The sequence below is a fragment of the Marmota marmota genome, unplaced genomic scaffold (assembly GCF_001458135.2).
Source record: "Marmota marmota marmota unplaced genomic scaffold, marMar, whole genome shotgun sequence".
NCBI classification, from domain to species: Eukaryota; Metazoa; Chordata; class Mammalia; order Rodentia; family Sciuridae; genus Marmota; species Marmota marmota.
The window spans coordinates 7,248,061-7,268,920 of NW_026000093.1; the positions used below are offsets into that span (position 1 = coordinate 7,248,061).

The window sequence follows — 20,860 nt, forward strand, 5'->3', positions numbered from 1 at the left end:
AGCCTTTTAGTCAGAGAACAGAAACCCGGCAGGTGCACACAACTAATAAGCTTTGGCCTTTGGGTTCACTGTCAGGTCTATGTGATTCCAAAGTCTGCGCTTTTTACATTCTGTTCTGCTACTTTCTTCAGCTGTCCAGGTTAGGGCTGCAGTACCTGGGCCTGACCCACAGCAGGCCCTCTGTAAATCAGAGGCTATTGACTCTCTCCCCCTCTGCTCACCTTCCTCGATCTCTCTTAAAAAAATCTATTATTTCATTTTTAAAGAGTGTCTTAGTTGACTCTTTAGAATTATTGAATTAGGTTATAATGTACCCACATTTTCTCTTTCGTTTCATGAAGCGGAATAATATCCTGAATTTGGAAGTTTTGGATATTTTTTTGGAGAAGGGAGGGTTAAGCAAGGGTTTATACTATACTATTACTTTATTTTTAAAATCGAGACTCTTGGATTTTTAAGATATAATGGGGGCTGGGGTTGTGGCTCAGTGGTAGAGTGCTTGCCTGGCAGGTGTGAGGCACTGGGTTCCATTCTCAGCACCACATATAAATAAATAAATAAATAAAATAGAGATCCATTGACAACTTAAAAAATTAAAAGAAAGTATATAATGGCTTTCAAGAAATCTATGAAATGAGGTATTTTCCAATTTTTCTGAGGGGAAAAAAAAGTGCGAGATTGATTCTCAGAGTGCTTAGGTGAGTCCCTTAAGCCCCATTTCAACATAAGTGCACAGGCCTGAAGCTCACTTTCCTGTACCATGGTCATCTCTTCTTTGTACTTAGCTTTCTTATCTTATTCCTTGTCATAAGGGGGTTGGACCTGCCCTCTGGCCAGCCCTCTCACAGGTTTTCCAGCTATGTATTTGTAGATGTCTACATAACATCTCTAATTGGAGCTCAAGAGGTCAAAATCTGATGATTCTATCATTTCTGTTCTTTCCCCACCAAAGAAACATATTTTCTTCACTTTCGCATTCTAATGTTCTTTTAGTTCTCAATGGAATATTTATCGATGACTTCTAATGCCCACTACCAGTAGAATGGTCTTGCTTAAAATGAATGATGGGCAAGTCTCAAATGGGCAACTAGATGACCCCCAAATCCTAATACAGTGTCCTAATAAATTTTCTTCTTTTTCCCAGATGATATCTTTCCTCAGTCTTCAAATCTCCTAAGTTTTCTCTCTTCCTGATCAATCAACCCAACTCCCTGTGTTGGACTCCCTATTTTCTGCCTGCCTGCCTTCTGTGACTGGGAAGAACATGCCCCTGCCCCCATGGCAGACCCATCCCTCCCCCATGTTCAAGGGTCCCATTTTCTCTCACCTTCTGATTTCTCTTTAGCATGATCCTGGTCCTACCTTACATCTTCTGTTTCTGCTTGATTATTCTGCTAAGCATACAAATACAGCTTAACACCACCAGTTTTAGAGAAAATCTCCTTTGATCCCATTTCCTCTCTCTAGTATTATACCACCACTGTTTCCCTTCTCAGATACAGTCCATGAAAGAATCCTTCTACTTCTCTCATCTCTTAGTCTAGCTCACATCTTTGTCCCTGACCGCTGTCTTCCCACCTCTCCACTACAACGACCTCCGTTGTGACCTCCAGGGACTCCATCTTGCCACAAGCAATGAGTTACACTCAGTCAGAGGTGCTCCTGTAACTCAACCATCCCCTTTCCAGAGAGCATCTTGCCTACAGGCTTTCAGAGTCTTGTCTAGGTGGTTTTCTTCCTATCTTAATGGCCAGACACACTCAGTTTCTTTTGGAAGTTCTTCTTCTCTGTAAGACCTTGAAAAGCTTAAGGACTCTCTTTTCCTTGTTTGCTAGAAAACTTTCTCCAGGTGTGTAGTGTCTCCCCTCCCTGCAGTTATGTAGCTTTAAGCACCATCTGTAAGCTCATTGCTCTCAAAGTTACTTCTCCATCTGTGGTTTGCAGCCTGAGCTCCAGACTCCCATATCCAACTACCTACTTGGCACCTGCACTTTGAAATCCAACAGGTGTATGGAAGAGATTATACCATAAATATAATTATAGATGCTAGCTCCTGCCCACTCAAGCCTTTCCTATTTCAGGACACAGTCCTACTATCCACCAGCCCAAGCTCGAATCTTTTCTTTATCTTAAAATAGTATGTCCCAACAGATCCACACACACACTATATATAATCCTGCACAATCTACTTCTCACCATTTCCCTGGCTTCACTCCTAATCAGAAGCTGCCAAGATTTTTTGCTCCAGCTACTTCAGTGACTACCTGAGAATGCTCCTGCCTATACTCCTGCTGTTCTCAACTTCCAGCCTGCCCCTAGCAGCCAGAGTGATCTCCAAAATGTAAATCAGCATGCCCCCACAGAACAGAATCTAAACTCCCAACCCCAGCCCAGAGTTCCCTAACAATCTGGTCTCTTCTGTTCCTCGGATGATGTCTTTCTTTACTCCCCACCTGGCTTATATTTTTCAATCATACTGGCCTTTCTATTCTTGAGGCATTCCCATTCCTACGTCAGAGCCTTTGCCCAGACTTTACCTTCATTTGGAAAACGTTTCTTCTGTATCTTTGAATGATCTTTGCAGTTTTTTTTCCCGTTAATACTTAAGTTTCACCTTACGTGTCCCTTTCTCAGAGAGACCTTCCTTAACAAATTGAGCATCCTCATCACTTTCTACAAAATAGCCTATTTTATCCTTTTCAAGTCACTTCTTTACCTGAAATTCTCTGATTTACTAATTTACTTATTTTTGCTCTCTGTAGTTGTATCAACTAACATTTGTGCCATAAAAATCACTAATGGTTAAACCAAATGTTTATTGAGCACCCAATTCTTTGAGGTGAGGGCCAATTGGACTGGGCTCACATGGGTTATCTTTTGGGTTAGTGGAGCTTATTCACATGTCAGTGGTCTGGTATAAGTGGTTCTGCTTCTGGGATTTGGTTGGCTGTTTGCTGGGGTAACTCGGGGCTCTGCGACTAGGTTTCTCTTCCCATCCAGCAGGCTAGCCCAGGCTTATTACTTGGTCAATAACAGGATTCTTGGGAAACAGAAGTATACTAGTCCTCTTAAAATTTGCTTTTGGCACTTGCATAATATTTTGTCTTCCTTATTTTATCCATCAAAGATATGTAGAGAGAATTGTAACCATTTTTGCAAATTACCCACCACAACAGTACATACTTATATTTTATTTTGGATACTTAGCATCTGAATCCCCCCCCCCTTTTTTTTTGAGTTTGGGGAATTACCTTCTGAATCTTTGTAGTTCAAAGAATACTTCTTCCTGTAGGTGCTGAACAAGCTATATACTTTATTTCCATTATGGGCACAGGCACTTGGAAGAGTACAAGCAGGCCTGTTGGGGGATTGATTTGCTGGTTGGGGTGGCATCAAAGGAGACTGTGGCAGGCTGGACTTGACTTGCAGTGCCATTATTTTCCTAATGAGAAAGTGGCAAGGGTATAAGTTGTAGCCTTCACAGCCCTGCTATAGCGTGCTGGTGATTTCTTTTATCATGCCAGTTTTATGAAAGGTTTTGTGTGCTGTTTCTAGAATCTTCCATTTGAGCCTTATTTTTATTTTATTTATTTTTTTAGCCCTCTCAATATTCTGTGACCTGCTCAAATAGATTTCCAAGTAAATGTGTTTTCTGTGTAATCCCCCAAGGTCAGATTTGGTTGCTTGTCACGAAGAGCTTCTGTTTTCAGCAACTCGTACCAATAATGGAGCAAACTTTTTCTCATATAACAAGCAGAGATGGGGGCTGCCAGATCAGTCTAGCTGCTCATACACTACCCAGGACTCTGTTTCTGTCTTCCTGCTTGGACATCCTCAGTGTGTTAACGTTTTATTTCCATGCTTGTTGCCTCTTGGTCGTCCCAGTTATTACTTCCTTGTTGTGTTCCAGGCAGGAAGGGGGAAAATAGGGCAAACCCAGCTCTATCTGTTTCTTTTATCAGGAAAGCAAAAGATTCTGAGGTGTGTTCTTGTAGACTGGCATTGTCTCAGTCTAAATGGATGAACTGGTCTCCTTCCCTGGGAGGTGAGTTCTTGGTATTCTGTGATAAAGGCACTGAAGGGAGAAAGCTTAGAAGTGTGTGTCAAAGAAGGTGTTGAAAGGTGCTGATCACATCATTGGTCCCCTCCCCCTGCCCTTTAGAAGGGTGACATTTGGAGAGCCAGGGCTGTGCTTTATTCATTATTGTCCCCTCAAGGCCTAGAGCAGGGCTTATCAAATATGTGGCTTCAACACACAGTGGATCACTGGGTGATCTTTTTTTTTTTTTTTTAATACTGTGCTGGGGATTGAACCAAGGACCTTGTGCATGCAAGGCAAGCACTCAACCAGCAAGCTATATCCCCAGCCCCAAGACTGGGTGATCTTTACATCAATGTGTGGAGATTCTTCCTGCAAGATATGTCTTATTTCTTGCTTTCCTTACAGAACCACACTGATTAAATGGGTAACTCATTTATTAAATGAGTTACGCATTTAATCAGGGACATAGCAAATGTTCAGTAAGAGCCATCTGACCAATCACTGATGGAATAAAGTAATCTTTATTAAAGATTCGTTTCCATTCTGCATTTCTCCTGCCAGTCTTTCCCATTCGGCTGAAGTATATCATCTTGAATTCCATTTTTTTTTTTTTGTCTCGTCCTTCTCTTCCTCAGAAATCTGTTTCATTTGTTGCTCTGTGGTGGTAAATCCCGGACTCTCAGCCTGAGATCCAACTACTTGCACTAAACTGGTCTGTTACCTCCCCTACACCAGCAATTAAATTGATAATCACTCACAAGACCAGCTTATCTAAGGACCATCTGCTGTACACAGCCATATCAGCATATGCGGGGGGGACAGGCTGGCTGGGACAAAGGCAGCAGGCTGAACTGTGAAGGGAATAAATGAGATCAGTGTAAGGAAAGCCCTCAGTGGAAGGTAACACATGCCAGACTGCTCTGTGGAAAAGAGCCGTCGGGCCTATCACCACCCACTCCGAATTCGGGTGAAGTCTGCAGCCTCATGGTTATAACTCATATTGAGCAGAGGGTCTGACTGGTTGGAGCAGGGTGAACTCAGTCGAATCCATGGGGCACTTGCTTATCATTCCAGAGAAGAATTGGGGTATAAACCAGGATCAGGAACTGTGGATCATTATCACAGATTAGATTCGGCTACAGGAGAAGGCTGAAGGTCAGGGTGATGTAGATGTCCATGAGTTTGCTGCTTGGCCCAGCAGGTACGAAGACATGTCTAAGCCCCTACAGAGTTTGAGCTGGTGGACCGTCAGAGCTGGGGGGCTGAATCTGAGCTCTGTAGGATCTCATTTTTGTAAGAGAGACTGAGTTGGATCCCGCAGCAACTGTTTCATCTTCCGTTTGCCCCTGTTTCTCTACCTTCACACGTGTTCCAATTCGGGTTATAAATGTATTCTTTGCTGATATGCTACGAGGTAGATTTTAAAAAGTCATGGTGACAATTATGATCTCTATCTGCTTGATAAAAAGTAATTTAAATCATTATTATATTAAAACAGTCGAGTCCTAGATAAAATTGGCACGATGTTTTTCAGAAAAGATTTTGAAACTTAAATTTCAAGCTTTGATTAAAATTCCAGTCTCTGATTATATATTCGTTCTCTTCTCTCATTAGGTATCTTAGATGGAAAAACTTAAGAAACACAAAATTCTAAGGCAAATAAAAGGCCTCTGCAGGTACTGTAATTATTACAGAAGCTGTTCATTAGAACAAGCTAGGAATTTAAACCAGAATTCAGAATTTTCCATTTTATAAATGAATTTAAAAGAACATGCTTAAGATTAAAAAAAAATTCTTCAACAGGAAAGAAGAGTTTTTGATAATAGCAGTTAGTGGTAGGACTTAGAATGAAATGCTATTGAGGGGAAAAAACATCTTTTTAAGGTAAAGATGTCAAGTCAGTCTAAAATAATTTTAAGGTGTTTTTCTCACTATAAAAATAAACTTAATATAAATAACTCTTTCTCCACATTACACTTTTATTCTAGAATGTCTGTTTCCTCTAAGTAAGAAGGATCCTCCAAACATGTTAAACTTAACAACTTAATCCAATTGCTTGGAGAGAATGAGACTTTCCAATGTCATCTCTGTAGCAAGTTGGAATTTTCCAATATCTAAATACTCCCAAGAATTGCTTATTATTTGAAAGAAAAGTATAAACCCAGGGTTTACCTACCTGATTAGGCAGAAATTTTGCCTATTGTTCTGCCAAGATATATAAAAACTATTTTGTGAATTGCTTGGTTTTAGCTTTTCACATACTTTGGAAGATACTCTCTGGAGGAGGTACTTTATCCCTAACAATAAAACTCTTGGAGAAATCCATTGTTTTCATTCTTATATCAAATATTTATCAAATTCTGACCAAATAATAATAACTCAATAATTTGGTTTGAATTTAAAATAAGTGTCAAGCAAATAACAAAAATGATAAATTTTTTATTTAGTATTGCTTAAGGAATCCTTGGGACATATAGAACGCTGAAGTATATGCTGTGTAATGATAGTTCTGCCAGCGACAGACTGCATAGATTCTGGGAGTTCCAGAAGATTATACTGTCCAGTGACATCATAATTACACTCTAAGATATTCACATGATTATGGAATCACCGAATGTCATATTTCTCAGAACATATTCCGTTGTTAAGCAATGCATGGCTGTATTTTAGTACTTTTTTTTTTTTTTAAAAATGTTTATTTCTTAGTTTTAGGTGGACACAATATCTTCATTTTACATTATGTGGTGTTAAGGATCAAACCCTGTGCCTTCTGCATGCTAGGTGAGCACTCTACCACTGAGCCACAAGCCTAGCCCTAGTACTGTTTTTCAATAAGACTGTTGTAGACCTCAAGATGTTTTTCATTCTTGTCTTATGCATAAATCAGAATCATTCTGAATTTGAATTTCGAGTTCATTTAGATCAGTTTCATCTGACCAATCACTGATGGAAATGTGAAATTCCATCTATTTTGGCATCTGTTATCTCAATATAACCTAAACTATCTTATCCATTGTAAGCTGTAACCATATATCACAGTTGGGTATCTATAATTTTTAGTTTGTTTCATTGTATGAAAGAGAATATTCACCTCTTTACAGTTCTTTGCTTCTTAGCTATCCCACGACACAAAATACCTACTTCCTGTCCTTGAACACTTCTCATTTCTTTTATTCTGATCCCTCGCCCAATATCCAGTATCATATTAATAATCACATTTTTGACATCCCCCCTGAACACTTTTCTTTCTGTCTTTTTTTTTATGGTGGAGGGGATTAAACCCAGGGCCTTGTGCATGTGAGGCAAGCACTCTACCAACTGAGCTATATCCCCAGCCCTGTCCTGAACATTTTTCTATGATCTTAAACTACAATAAAATTAGAATGGACTTACTCACTTCCTGATTTAACATTATCTTTCTCTTATGCTGTCTATTTTTTATTCTAGCACCATAATTTTGCCAAGCTTGTAAAATTTGAGTTACCCATTTAATCAGGGACATAGCAAATGTTCAGTAAGAGCCAACTCTTGTTTTCATCTGTGATCCTCATGCTTCATGAGGATTGATAAACTTATGCTCTAAATTAACATTCAGAATGATTCTGATTCATGCATAAGAATGAAAAATTCCTCAAGGTCTGTGATAGTCTTATTGAAAAACAATATTATTAATATACAGGACTGAATTCTTTATTTACACTCCATTATTCATTCAAAGGATTAAATAAATTACCTGTATCCTTGCTTTCCATAATGATTCTATTGTTATGTTATTTTGGGTCTAACTCTAAAAAAAAATTTTTTTTGGGAATAATTTCCTTCCTTTCTATTCCTATTCTCATTACTCTAAGTCAAGTCCTTATGAACTCTTGATTTAACTATTTTTTGAGTCAACTCACTATTTTCTGGCACGATAGTCTCCCCTCTTCTAAACATCTGACATTGCTATGTTCTGTTCTGATTACTGTTGTTTCCCTGCTCAAAAACATTCAGGGTATTTCCATGTTCAATGGAGTAAATCAAAGCTCTTTAGTCTGGCATTTTCCACCCTCCACATTATGGTCTTGACACATACATAGGCTCCAACATTAGATAGAAACATTACTGCAAAGTGCTAAGAGGCTTCTCTTGTTACCAACTGTGTATTTGGTAAATTCCTATTTCATCCTCTTCATTCCTCTATTTCATTCCTTCTTTCTTACCTGGAAAACAAAGATAGTAATAGTTCATATCCCCTGGAATTGTGAGGATTAAGTGAAATATTTATTTATTAAATGTTAAATATTTAAATATTTATTATTAAGCATGATACTTGGCACAAAGCAAGTTATCAATATGCATTATTAATGTAGCAATAATTATTATTACTACTATTATAGCACTACTACATGACCAAGTAAATAAATGGTTGTTTATTTATGGAACTAGGTATCAGTTCAATTCTACTCTTTTAGATGTTTGAGAATTGGGAACTTGAGACTTCAAGATAATTAGGAAATATGCCTCCGTTCCTGTTCAGTCCCCATGTATTTCTCATTATTGATTATTTATATATGAAGGACTATGCCTGTTGCCTTGTATAGAGCACATTAAAAATTGTTATAACTCCTTGCCTAATAGGTTTTTTCATAAAACCCAAATGTCCATCATTTGATGGGCAGATAAATAAAGTTTGGCATATCTGTTCACCAGAATACGATTCAGCACTGAAAAGGCACAGTGTACTAATATATGTTAGAACATTTTGAACATCAAAAACATTATGCCATACCCATGTTCTTTGCAGCATAATTCACAATAACCGAATTATGGAACCCTCTAATTATGTCTTGATTTCCCTTGATTCTTCAAGGATATTTTCTCTGGATATAGAACTCTAGTTAGCAGTTCTTTCATTTCAGCACCTGAAAAATGGTTGCAATATCTTTCTGGTCTCCCTGGTTTCTGATGAGAAATCTGTTGTCATCTGAATTTTTTCTTTTTCCTTCCTATAGGTAATGTGTCATTTCTTCCTGGCTGCTTTCACAGTTTTTCTTTGTCTTTAGTTTTGTAAAGTTTGGTTATAATGGTCTTGGCGTGAATTTCTTTGGGTTTATTGTCTTTGGGGTTTACTTCATTTCTTCAACCCATAGTTTTATTTTTTTGCTAAATCTGGAGAGTTTCCAGCTTTTACATATGGGATTTTTTTTAAGGCATATCTGTTGCCTTCTTTCTGAGATCTCTTGCTATGGTCACACAGGTCCCTGAGATTCTGTTCAATTTTTTACACTCTGTGTTCTCTCTGTTCAAATTAGTTAACTTCTATTTCCTATCTTCATATTTGCCATAGGCTGCTGAGCCCATTCATTGCATTCTTAAATTGTGGCTATTGTGTTGTTCAGTTCTAAGATTTCCATTTGGGGTTTCTTCATATCTTCTATGTCTTTGCTGAGACATTCTATTTTTTTTCACTTGTTTTAAGTGTGTTTGTAATTATAATTTCTCATTGTGTTTTCTTGTTGGAATAGTTTTATGGAGGGATGTCTTAAAATCCTTGTCAAGGATTCAAATCTCTGTCATATTGGTGTTGGCATTTGTTGGTTGCCTTTTGTCATTGAAGTTGAGATTTTTTTCTGGCTTCGGTCCAAGTAATATTAAAAAATTGACATTTGGGGTACTGCATTAGGGGATTATGGGTCCTATCTAAATTTGGATATTATGCTGCCAGGGGAAAGGCAGCATGTCTCTATTACGAAAATCCACGTTACCCACAATGCTGCATTTGGTACCGTGGGAGGGCTACTTCATTGCTGCTGGGTACAGGTGGGATTTCAGGCTTCCTTTGGGGTCTCACTTACTGTGGGGTGGTGGCTTCACTATTGCTGAATGGTGATGAATGCTTTGATTCATCTTTGGGCTTTCTCTGAAGAAAGGGGTGGGGTGCCTTGTCCTTGCCAGGGTGGGATGGAAATCCTGGTCCCCTGCTTGGTCTTGAATGATACCATCCTGGCATGGAGAAGGGGGAGAGGCTTCATAATAGATGGGCAAGGACTGATGGAGATGGAGAGGTGGGGACTGGATATTTTTTTCCATGGTGTCTGGCTGGAGTAGGGCTATTATTTCCTAAATGTTTTTTTTTTTTTTTTTGTGTGTGTTGCTAGATCGTGCCTTTTCTGGATATTTGGCAAGAGAGAGCTGACCTTTGTTGGGGAATTTTTAATCTGTTCCCATTAGTATTTCTGAATTATTGACTTTCTTAATATCTGGTTTGGGATACATGGGATATAAAGAAAAGTTAGAGAATACACTACTATGTCTTATCATGGGACCTGTGTGCCCAGCCCTTCTGATTCCTTGGCTGTATCTTTCAGAGTATTTGATATACCTGTATCTATATCTATCCCATGGTTTTTAGTTGTACTTAATGAGAGTAATAGGGAGGAATGTTAACTTGCTTGTTGGTCTGGACTCTACGTTTTTGGCAATTATTCATTTTTTCCATTCTGCTTCATAATGTGGATATATTGATTTGCCACATCATAGAATACTACAAGTAACTTGCACAATAAACATAAAAAGGCAAGCAATGGGGTTTACCAGATATACTTCTTATCTATAAAAAATAGGCCTTAACATCCCATCATAAGAAAGCAGGCTAAGTGAAATAAAACCCAAAGTATTTTAATATGTGGACATAATATATATGCATTGTATATTTATTTATTAATTAATTTTTAAAAAGGAATGATAACTCTAAAGATTTGAGCAGGGATGTTCATAGAAGTTATTTCTGTAAGATCCCCAAACTGGAAACAACCCAAATGCCATTCATCTAGTGGAAGAATAAATAAAATAAAGCTATTCAATGAAGTACTGTTTGACAATAGCAGGGAATGGAGTACTGATATGTGCTACAACACGAATAAACTAAAAAACATTGTGCTAAATAAAAGAAGGCAGCCATGAGAGACATATTAAATAATTCCACTTACATAAAAATGTTCAAATAGACAAATCCATAGGATCACCAAGTAGATTCCTGGTTGTCTAGGGCTAGTGCAGGAGTGGTGGGATGGGCACAAAGTTTCTTTCTGGAGTGTTCTAAAATTAGAATGTTCTAAATGTTCTATTGTAAATTGGATTATTGTGCTTGGAATAACTCTGTGAACATAATGAAAACCACTGAGCCATCCACAGGTTAATTTTTTGGCACCTAAATCACATATCACTAAGTTGTTTGAAATAATAGACGATCATGGTGGAAGACTGAATTTAAGGAAGCATCGAGGAGCCAGCCCACTCTGCCCTCTCTCAGCCTGGTACTGGCTTGTGCCTGACTAACCATAGGTTGAGTGACCTGGCTGAAAGAGCGGCATGAGATGGTTTTGCACACACACAGACCACGAAACAATGTCTTTTTTTTTTTTTTTTTTTGCATTTATTTGTTCCACATGGCAAACAACAACAATAAAAGTAGGAAGAGCAGGGGGGAATCTAGTGAAAACTAGAACAAGTCTTAGATATGTTTACTGTAATAATGACAACAGACTTGTAGTCTCAGTCTCGGCCAGTTCTGTCTTCCTTTCAAGAAACATTTCATACTCCAGCCTTCTGGTTTGTGAAGTGGATTTGAGCTAAGTTTGCCTCCCTTCCAGCTCTGGGCATCATGAGGACAGTGGCTGGGGCAGCCTTTACTGTGCCATAAAAGACAGGATCTGTGGAAGGAAGAGATCAGGATCTTTTGTTTGGTTTCTGAGGTCTCTTACCTGCAGACAGGCATGCTGAGGAATGGGAGAGGCCATTGGGGGTGAGAGATGCCCAGATTCAGGAGCACTGGAAATAGGCGTTAAGCTGTGATGGATGGATTCCAGAGAAAATCAGAGTATAGGTCAATAAATGGGCCCATCTTTTCCAATCATAGCAGATTGGTGCTGTGCAGTGTGAGCCAGGATCTTAGGTCACTAAGTCAAAGAGGGACACATAAGAGAAAGCCACCTTGATATGCCTCTCTGCACCCCTTCCTGCTACTTGGAAAGAACTTCTCTGTAGTCCCTTGTAAGACATATAACTTTATTGTGCATTTAGATCCCATATCTGTTATCCACTCAGGACACAGCTCTAGCAATTTCCCCTTTTCTCACCTGCAGCAACAAATCTTCCCCATGGACTGGATCATTCCTGATATTAAACAGGAAGCCAACAAACCCAAATCATCAAAAACATGCTCTCCACATACTGCTTCCAATCCATTTCTAGTTTTCTTTTATCTATATCCCCACTGTTCCACCACAACTGATTTTGTCAAATTACAGATAAAATTGGCATTGGGGAAGCTCATGCTTAATTCTTAGGACTCCTCTTACTTGCCATGTTGGTACCATCTGATACAGTTCATTGCTTTCTTTTTGAAACACTTGCTTCCTGTGGCTTCCAGAATACCACTGTTGATGTACCTTTCACCCACCTTCTCCTTTGCTGGTTCCTCCTTAACTCTGTGACTGTTATACTTTGGAGTGCCCTGGCCTTTGAGAACAATCCTCTTCTGCATTTTACACTCACTTCTTAGAAGTTCTCATCCAGATTCATCCAAACTTTTAATATTGTTGTTGTTTTAATATGGTGTCCCCACCAAACACTCATGTTGAAGTGCTGGGGTCTTTAAGAGAAATACATGCTTTTCCTAGAAAAGTGAGTTTTTGCTCTTGGGGGTGGAGCAGATTGGTTATAAAGCAAGCCTGGTATTTCTTAATCTTTCTCTCTCACATGCATGGTCTTCTGCATAGGTCTATGTTTTCTTTCTGCTTTTTCATGAATTGAGCTGCCTTGAGTTCCTCACCAGAAGCTGAGAAGATGCTAGCAATGTGCTTTTGAACTTTCCTGACTCCGAAAGTGTGAGCCAAAATAAATTTCTTTCATTTATAAAGTACTAAAATATTTTATTATAGTAACAGAAAACAGTCTGAGACCAATACCAATACTCTGTCAAAGAATCCCACATTTATCCCTTTGTTTTGACATTCTAGTCTATGTAAATCCAACTGCTTACTTAGTATTTCTATATGGATGCCCAATTGCTTTGCAAGATGATGTTCACTGCCTGCACTGTTATTCCTAGGGACTTCTCCATCTGAATAATTAGCAACTCCATTCTTTCCATTGCTATGGACAAAAATCTCATCCTCCTTGACAGATTCTTTTACTCTCATTCCCCACACCCTGTCCTTATCCAATCTACGTCTATGCTGTCTGCTAATGGTGTGAAATCACAAAGAAAATGTTCAGAATCTGTTTCCACCCTTTTCACAGCAGCTAATCTTGGTCTGAGTCATCCTCATTCTTGTTTGGATTATTACAACACTCTCCTAATTGTTCTAACCATATATATTTTTAACAATCTAATCTAATCTTAGTCTCCTTTCATTTCAATTCAAAGAACTCCTTTTTTTAGCATTTTGAGCAAAGCAAGCTGGTGGAAACAAACTCCCTGAGCTTTTGCTTATTTGGGAATATCTTAATTTCTCCCTCATTTTTGAGGACGTTTTTACCAGATGTAGAAATCTTAGTTGACATTTTTTTTTTCCTCCAGCATTTTGAACAAATCATCTCACACCTTCTGGACTTCAAGGTTTCTGATGAGAAATTGGCTGATGATCATATGGAGGTTCCCATGTACTTGACAAATTGCTTCTCTCTTGCTGAGTTTGAGTTTCTTTTTATTAATCATTGTCTCAATACATTTGAGGTCCTCGTACCTGTAGTTCATTGAGCTTCTAAAATTTGTAGATTTATATTGTTTTATCAAATATGGGAAAATTTAAGCTATTCTTTCTTTCTTTCTTTTTTTTTGTTACCAGGGGTTGAACCCAGGGGTACTAAACCACTGAGGCCCATTTCCAGGCCTTTTTATATTTTATTTTGGAACTGGCTCTCACTGTCTTAAGGCCTCACTAGGTTGCTGAGGCTGGCCTTGAACTTGTGATCCTGCTGCCTCAGCCTCCTGAGTCGCTGGGATTACAGGCATGCATTGCCATGGCTAGCCAGCTATTATTTCTTTCTCCTTTAAAAAAAATTTTTTTTTGTAGTTGTAGACGGACAGCATGCCTTTATTTTATTTGTTTTATTTTTATGTGGTGCTGAGGATGGAACCCAGTGCCTCACCTGTGCAAGGCAAGTGCTCTGCCACTGAGCTACAGCCCCAGCCCCCTATTATTTCTTTAAAGAAGTTCTCTTTTTTCCTTCCTCTCTTCTTCTTGAACACCCATAATGCATATGTTGCAACTTGACAGTGCCCTACGTGCCCCTTAAACTACATTCACTTTTCTTCAATCTTTTTTCTTTTTGTTCCTCAAAATCAAAAATTTTAATTGTCTATCTTTAAGTTATACTGATTCTTTTTTTTTTCTTTCTACTTATTTTTGAATTCCTCTAGTGCAATTTTCATGTCAGTTTTTGTACTTTCAGCTCCAGAATTTCTTTTTTGGCTCCTTTTTATATTTCCTGTATTTATTGATATTGTTATTTTGTTCCTACATCATTTTCCTCTCTTGTCTGTGCTGTTATTTATTTTGTTCCTTCAGTGGGATATACTTTTCCGGTTCTTTGTGTATGTGCATGCATGTGTTTTTTAAAAACTGTATATTTGAATCTTACAATGTGGTAACTGTAGAAAGCAGATTCTCTCCCTTCCTCATGGTTTTCTTTTCTTTTTTGTTTTATGAGATATTGCTCTACCAGCCTTGTGGTTTTAGAGCTCATGTTGTTCCCTGGGCCTATGAAGTAATTTTTTTCCTACTGTATATACAGCACTTTTCATGACCTTTATCTTTAAATGTTTTATTCCCAAAAGGGAAAATGGGTTCAAAAAAGGAGAAACCCCTTTCCATGTGCTGTGCCTTTATATTTCCCGGGGATTCTGAGAGTAACTGCCACCTGTGTATGTACCTCTGCAATCAGAAGTATTAATTAGGAATCAGAACACAGAATCTCAATATTGGGAGAACAACATCTTTTATTTCCACATAAAGACCCACATGAAACTGTCGGTCATGGGGCTGGGGGTTAAGGGATAGGTAGCTACTATAATGCTAATGGCTGAAATAAAAAGAGATTTATTGTAATTTATCAGGCAAGCTTTTCCCTGGAAGCTTCAAATATTCAAATTGATTTCAGAGTTCCAAAAGAGTAACTTCATGGAGTTCCTGGGAGTGCAATGACTACTGGAGAGATGGATTCCTGGGACCTCCAACTCTTGCTGTCTTCCCTCTGGTCTACCTGTGTTTTTAAAGTTAGTTTTTAATCACACAGCAGAAGGGATTCTTTGAAATGCAAATCAGATCATTACTTCTTTTCTGAAAACCCTACTTTGGATTCTCATTTTACTTGAAGTTAAAGCCCAAGTCTTTACAAGGCCCATATAATTTGTTCTAGTCACACTGACTTTATGATTTCTCAAATATTTCAAATACTGCCCCCAGGATCCTGGATTCAGGATCTTTGCACTTGTTCTACCTACCAGGAACACTCTACTCTCAAATATCTGTATTTGATTTCTTTTCACTATTTTTAGATCTCTTCTGATGTTACTTTCCCAATCAGGTCTTCCCTGACCTCCACCACAACCACTCCTAGTTTACCTCATTTTTCTCCACAGCATTTGATACTGTTTCACATACTATAGACTTATTGGCTAATAGTTCATCTTTGCTGGATAATGTAATTCCAAGAATGCAAGGATTTTTTTTTTCTTGTGGTGTTTGTTGCTGTGTGTGACTGGACACACACATTCCCATAGCTGTTGAATGAGTGAATAAGGAAGGTTGTAGGAGAGCCTCCAAGACTAAAGGTGTGTGTTAATTTCAGGATCAAGGTAATCTGTACTATGGAGAATGGTTTCTAAAGCAGAAGTCACCCAGGTTCAACATCTAGCAATTTAATTTCATCATAACAGCCCACACACAGAACACCAAGTGGGTTGGGTACAAACAACAATGGGCGTATGTATTCCATGCTAATTACACAAACTAATTGTTGTTTCCTGAGAGGGTGTGATTTGTGCTCTGGGTTTCTTGAAACTGCCTGAAAAGGTAAATTGCCACCCCAACCAGCGTGGGCAACTGAATTAAGGTCTCTTGTGTGAATTTGTGGTGATGCAAAATAAAACACAGACACAATTTACCTTTACCTAAGCTTCAGGACAGCTTCCCCTTGGCTCAAGGCCTCAGGCTCCCCAAAAGGAAGAGCAAGAAAAACGTCAGAGAGGCTGATGAGAGAGAGAGAGAGAGAGAGAGAGAGAGCACATTTGGAAGTCAGTTTTTATTGGGGGACACTGTTCTTAGAAAGTTCTATCCATAAATGGGCAGAAGAGGTAGGATTACAAGGGAGCAGGTGAGTGTTACTCAACTCCAGGGGTATGCCTACAAAGAAGATGGCCTTGCTATCTGAGCTGGGTCAATACCCAAGCCACCACGAATGTAGTGGTTGGTCAGGGCCTCGTGCTTCAGGACTGGAAAGCGTGGTCATTCAGAGCAGAGAGGCTCCCCACAGTAAACTGTAGCAGTTACAACAAGGCCTGCTCTTTATAGTGTTTAGATATCTATGGAACAGGCCAAAAATTATAGCAGAAGGGGTATTTTTGTTTTCTGCAACTGTGAAGACACAGGTTCATGTGCATAACTGAGTCATCTGTAATTCACAGTCTTCTTTTACAATTCTCTCTCTCTGTCTCTCTCTCTCTCTACACACACACACACACACACACACACCAGAATCATTTTCAGGAGAGCTAAATGACTAACCAGGGTCTGGACTGGCATGTTGTCCCAGGTCCCAGATGATGGCACTACCATGTGAAATAGCATGTGTTTGAAGACAACATTCTGGGGCACATATTTCAAAGTGATTTCTCCAGAGGGCACTTATCATTTTTGTTGTTGTTGTTGTTGTTGTTCACTACTGAGGCAGAAAGTCCAGTAAGAAACTAGATTAGGTGAAGCATCTTCAAAGCTGATTAGACCTCGAGTAGCCTTTAGAGGGATGATGTCATCTGGGGACTTCATGTGTGGCGAGTCCTGACATGTTTACACTGTTGACACTCACAGCCATGGTCTTTAGAATGACAACAACGTGGCACTGTCTAGAAGTGTCTAAATAAATATTAATAAAGAATCCCTAGGTTCTTTTCTTTTTTAATTACTACCAGGAGCAAATAGTGCCTCAGAATTACTTATTAACGAATGATAAAGTGTCAAACTATTTCATTTTTTAGCAGCATGATAGTTTTTCCTGTTTACCATAAATAAATGGGGCTTTAAGGTTGTCAGGAAGATTTGGAATGCATAGCATGCTAGGAGATGTCTTGTTTCTGGCTGTGGTCCCCTTAAGGCGAGTTCTGTCTGGTGATTAGCATCATCTTGGATTAAATTAATTGGCTATACTCAAGCCCTGGGTAGACACGCTAAGAATAAATCCAGAGATATTAGTTCCTTTGCATGAAACAAGCAGTTTACATATCCAGGGAAATTTATGTGAACTACACAAACAACTTAACCTAGTCTTTTTCTTTTCCTCAAGCTCTGGTAAGTACAAAACTATTTGAAATATTTCTTTGGGTGAAAATTACCTCCTTTTTTTTTTTTTGCTAGTTTTATTTAATTTTTTATTTTATAATCTAAATTACATGTCTGTGTTTTGTCCTTAACCAGTAGAAAAAGTATAAATGTTCCTAATAATTATTGTCTTTTATTGCCAGCAACCTTTGCAATATGCTGATAGTGAAGAGAGAACTTCACTATTAGGAAATCAAGTGATTCTAGTTTATTCAAATATGAGTAAAGCTTATGGTTTTTTTTTTTGTCATTATAAAATCACTATAGACTCAGGGTAGAAATCTGTGAAATACATTAGAGAAAAAGGAAGCTGATTGTAATTCAACAGTACTGTGATTACCACAGTGAAGAACTGGTGTGTACATCTTTCTGAACCTCCTTTTCCTAAATCCCATCCAATAGAGTTTGAAAAGTTTGTGAAATGAACTAATTTTTCTTACATCAAGTCTCTGAATTGCCATAAGAATGAAGATTTTGAATGTATCAGTTTTCTATTTTGTTTTCTGAATTGCCTGATTTTCTACTATGTGGAAGAAAATTATATTTAAATACCATTCGTTAGTAAAATGGCATGTGAACTTTGTAGATCTTTATTTGTAGGTTAAGTGAGTATGAGAGCAAAGCCGTAGCCCTGTAGGTAGAGGCAGCTATTTTGTTCTGAGCTACATGGTCAAATACATTATTGATTGACACCCACCCACAAGAGCATAGACAATTATATTCATAGTTGAACACAATGAAATGAACAGTACTGGAAAATCTTAATCTTAAAAAGCAATGAAGTTATTCAGGATAGTTCCAGGGTATAACTTGAGGCAATGAAGAAACTCTGCAGAAAAGGGGGAAAGATATGGGTGGCAAGCAGTCACATCGTTAGCAACAGATTTTAATGTAAATTGGGCTGGAGGCAAGAGATTTTTTTATCAACCAGCTTCCTTGCTAGGAAGCAAGTGGTAAGAAAAGTGGAGGGCTGCAAGATTATAGTTTTCTGTTGTTACCCCTTTCCACCTCTAGTCTCCTTTAGTCTAAACTTTTGAGAAAAGAGTTTAAAGCATTTTAGGCTGCTTAAGTTGGTTTGTGCCCTAGGTAGTCATTAAGCATATTACTGTCTTATTCCAAGTTCAGATGGAAATACCTTGTCATAAAAATGTATGTGAAGAAAATTTACTTAATTCTCATTCAAATTCTGATTAGTTTTCAAAATTGATTAAGAAAGGAGCACAGTTAATACAGGATCATTTAAAGTCATGGAGGATTGGTAACTCAGTTTCATAGAAAAGGGGATACTCGTCTGCCAAGACTCAGTGACCACATCACAGGGCTTGCCCATATGTGCTGGCTAGATGACGCTCTATTTCTGCCTTCAGAACCCAGTAGGGCATCTCCAGCTCTCTTCGCATCAGCTTTACAAGGCTTTCCTCACTCCTACTTCCAACCCTTCAGGTGAGGTTAGACATCCCTCCTTGAATATTTCCTTGGTACTCTGGCTCATCCTCAGTTTTACTCTTCAATTACCATGTGAATGTCTTGTGGACTCCTCGAGATGCCTATGATTATGTCAGAGCAAAACCTGATCCACTTCCTTGGGAAATAATTTGGTTTGAACCCTCTTCCCCAATGACAGCATCATGTACAGAAAGAACATAGCTTCTTTTATTCAACAATAATATTGAATAGTCATCATGTTCCATGTTTTACACCCAAAGCCCACCTTAACATGGGTTCTTAAGTCTTACATACATGTATGCAAAATCTCGATGCTGCCTAAAACTTCCCCGAGTGACTTCTAAGAGTTTCCAAAGATTTTTTTTTTTTTTTTTACATGTGATGAAGTCATGAGAATTGGTATTCTTTTTCCCTACAGTCTTCTTATCAAGGTGCTTGGCAACTGCCTTGCTATAGGCATTTTCTCTGCAAATGCTCCTCCACTGCTGGGCATGGGGTATCTTCCCAGGTCATGATGCCTTCAGCTCTTGCCTTTCATACATTGGGCTCAGAACCAGCTCAGGACCTGCAGCCGTGAAATAGGGACAATGGGGTTGCCTCTTGTCTCCTATTGCCCTTATCTTCTATGTTTTCCCTTGTGGTCCTGGTACAAAATCTCCTTTATCATATTTTAGACAAAACCAAATAAACATAAAATCCTTCAAGAGCTTTAGCATATTGGATCACACAGATATGTTTCCAGAGTGGCCACCAGGTTAACAACTCTCCAAATAGTGAATATGGGCAGGACAATAGCAACACTAAAAGCCTCAAATAATAGGTAAATAGCATTTTCAAAATGAGGTGAAAATGGCATCTCAAATACTGTTCATGTAAAATATGTTCAAATAAACATTCAAATAAACCATCTTAAAAAGTAACAGGAGGCAAAGATTTCTTTATTTTTTTATTTAAATACTAAAATATTCATCCTTTAAAAATATTTTAAATCGATGCAATGGGACATTTAAATATGCATCCAACGTGTGACGATCAGATCAGGTTGAATGGCATATCTGTCATCTCAGACATGGATCATTTCTTTGTGTTGGAAAGTTTAGAATCCTCTCCACTAGCTCTTTTAAAATATTTAATGAATTGTCATAGTCTTCCCAGTGTGCTATTGAACATTAGAAGTTACTCCTCCAGTCCAGCCATACCCATGTGCCTGTTAACCAGTCTCTCACCTTATTGTTGCTGAGGGCAAGGGGATTAAGCAGCATGCTCAAGGTCAAGCCACAGTTTATCAGATGATAAGAAGAGGTTGCAGTTTTGCTGACTCCATTGCAAAGCTGGATTCCCGGTCTATTGCTGCACATGCTTGCCATAGCTGCTGTTACTGTCTTAAGAAGTATAATCACTGTAAGCCTCTGGGGAAGAGAGAAGGGAAGACATCAGATTTCTAAGCTGAATTTCAAATGCTTTTTGTTAAGTTACTTATAAGTAATATTTGCAACTCATTTTGGAGATATATGAAAACTCTTAAATTAGAGCTCACAAACATTTACATTGGTTGTTTGGACCAGGCATGCATACATGCCTTTTTTTATCTTCATAATACCAATCATATTCTGTTTGTTCAATTTACCTTTTGGTCTGCTGAGTTTTCTTTCTCTGAAAAAAGGCAATAATAATTAAATTGATTTAATATATTTATTAAACAATAGAAAATACTAAAATATATATATATATATAATATTTTAGTATTTTCTATTGTATGTATGTGTGTGTATGAATATATATATATATA

General features: G+C 38.2%; 1 protein-coding gene across 6 annotated transcripts in view; it reads left to right on the top strand.

Moving 5' to 3' along the window:
- Positions 1-20,860, top strand: part of Rp1 (RP1 axonemal microtubule associated) — a 315,568-nt gene that overhangs the window by 31,707 nt on the left and 263,001 nt on the right. Inside the window, exon 1 of one of the 6 annotated variants that reach the window (XM_048782899.1) lies at positions 17,116-20,461. The exons of the other annotated variants lie outside the window; for them this stretch is intronic. The gene's annotated coding sequence lies outside the window, so the exon portion shown is untranslated. Of the gene's footprint in view, positions 1-17,115; positions 20,462-20,860 lie in introns of those variants that run through there. 6 annotated transcript variants of the gene reach the window in all.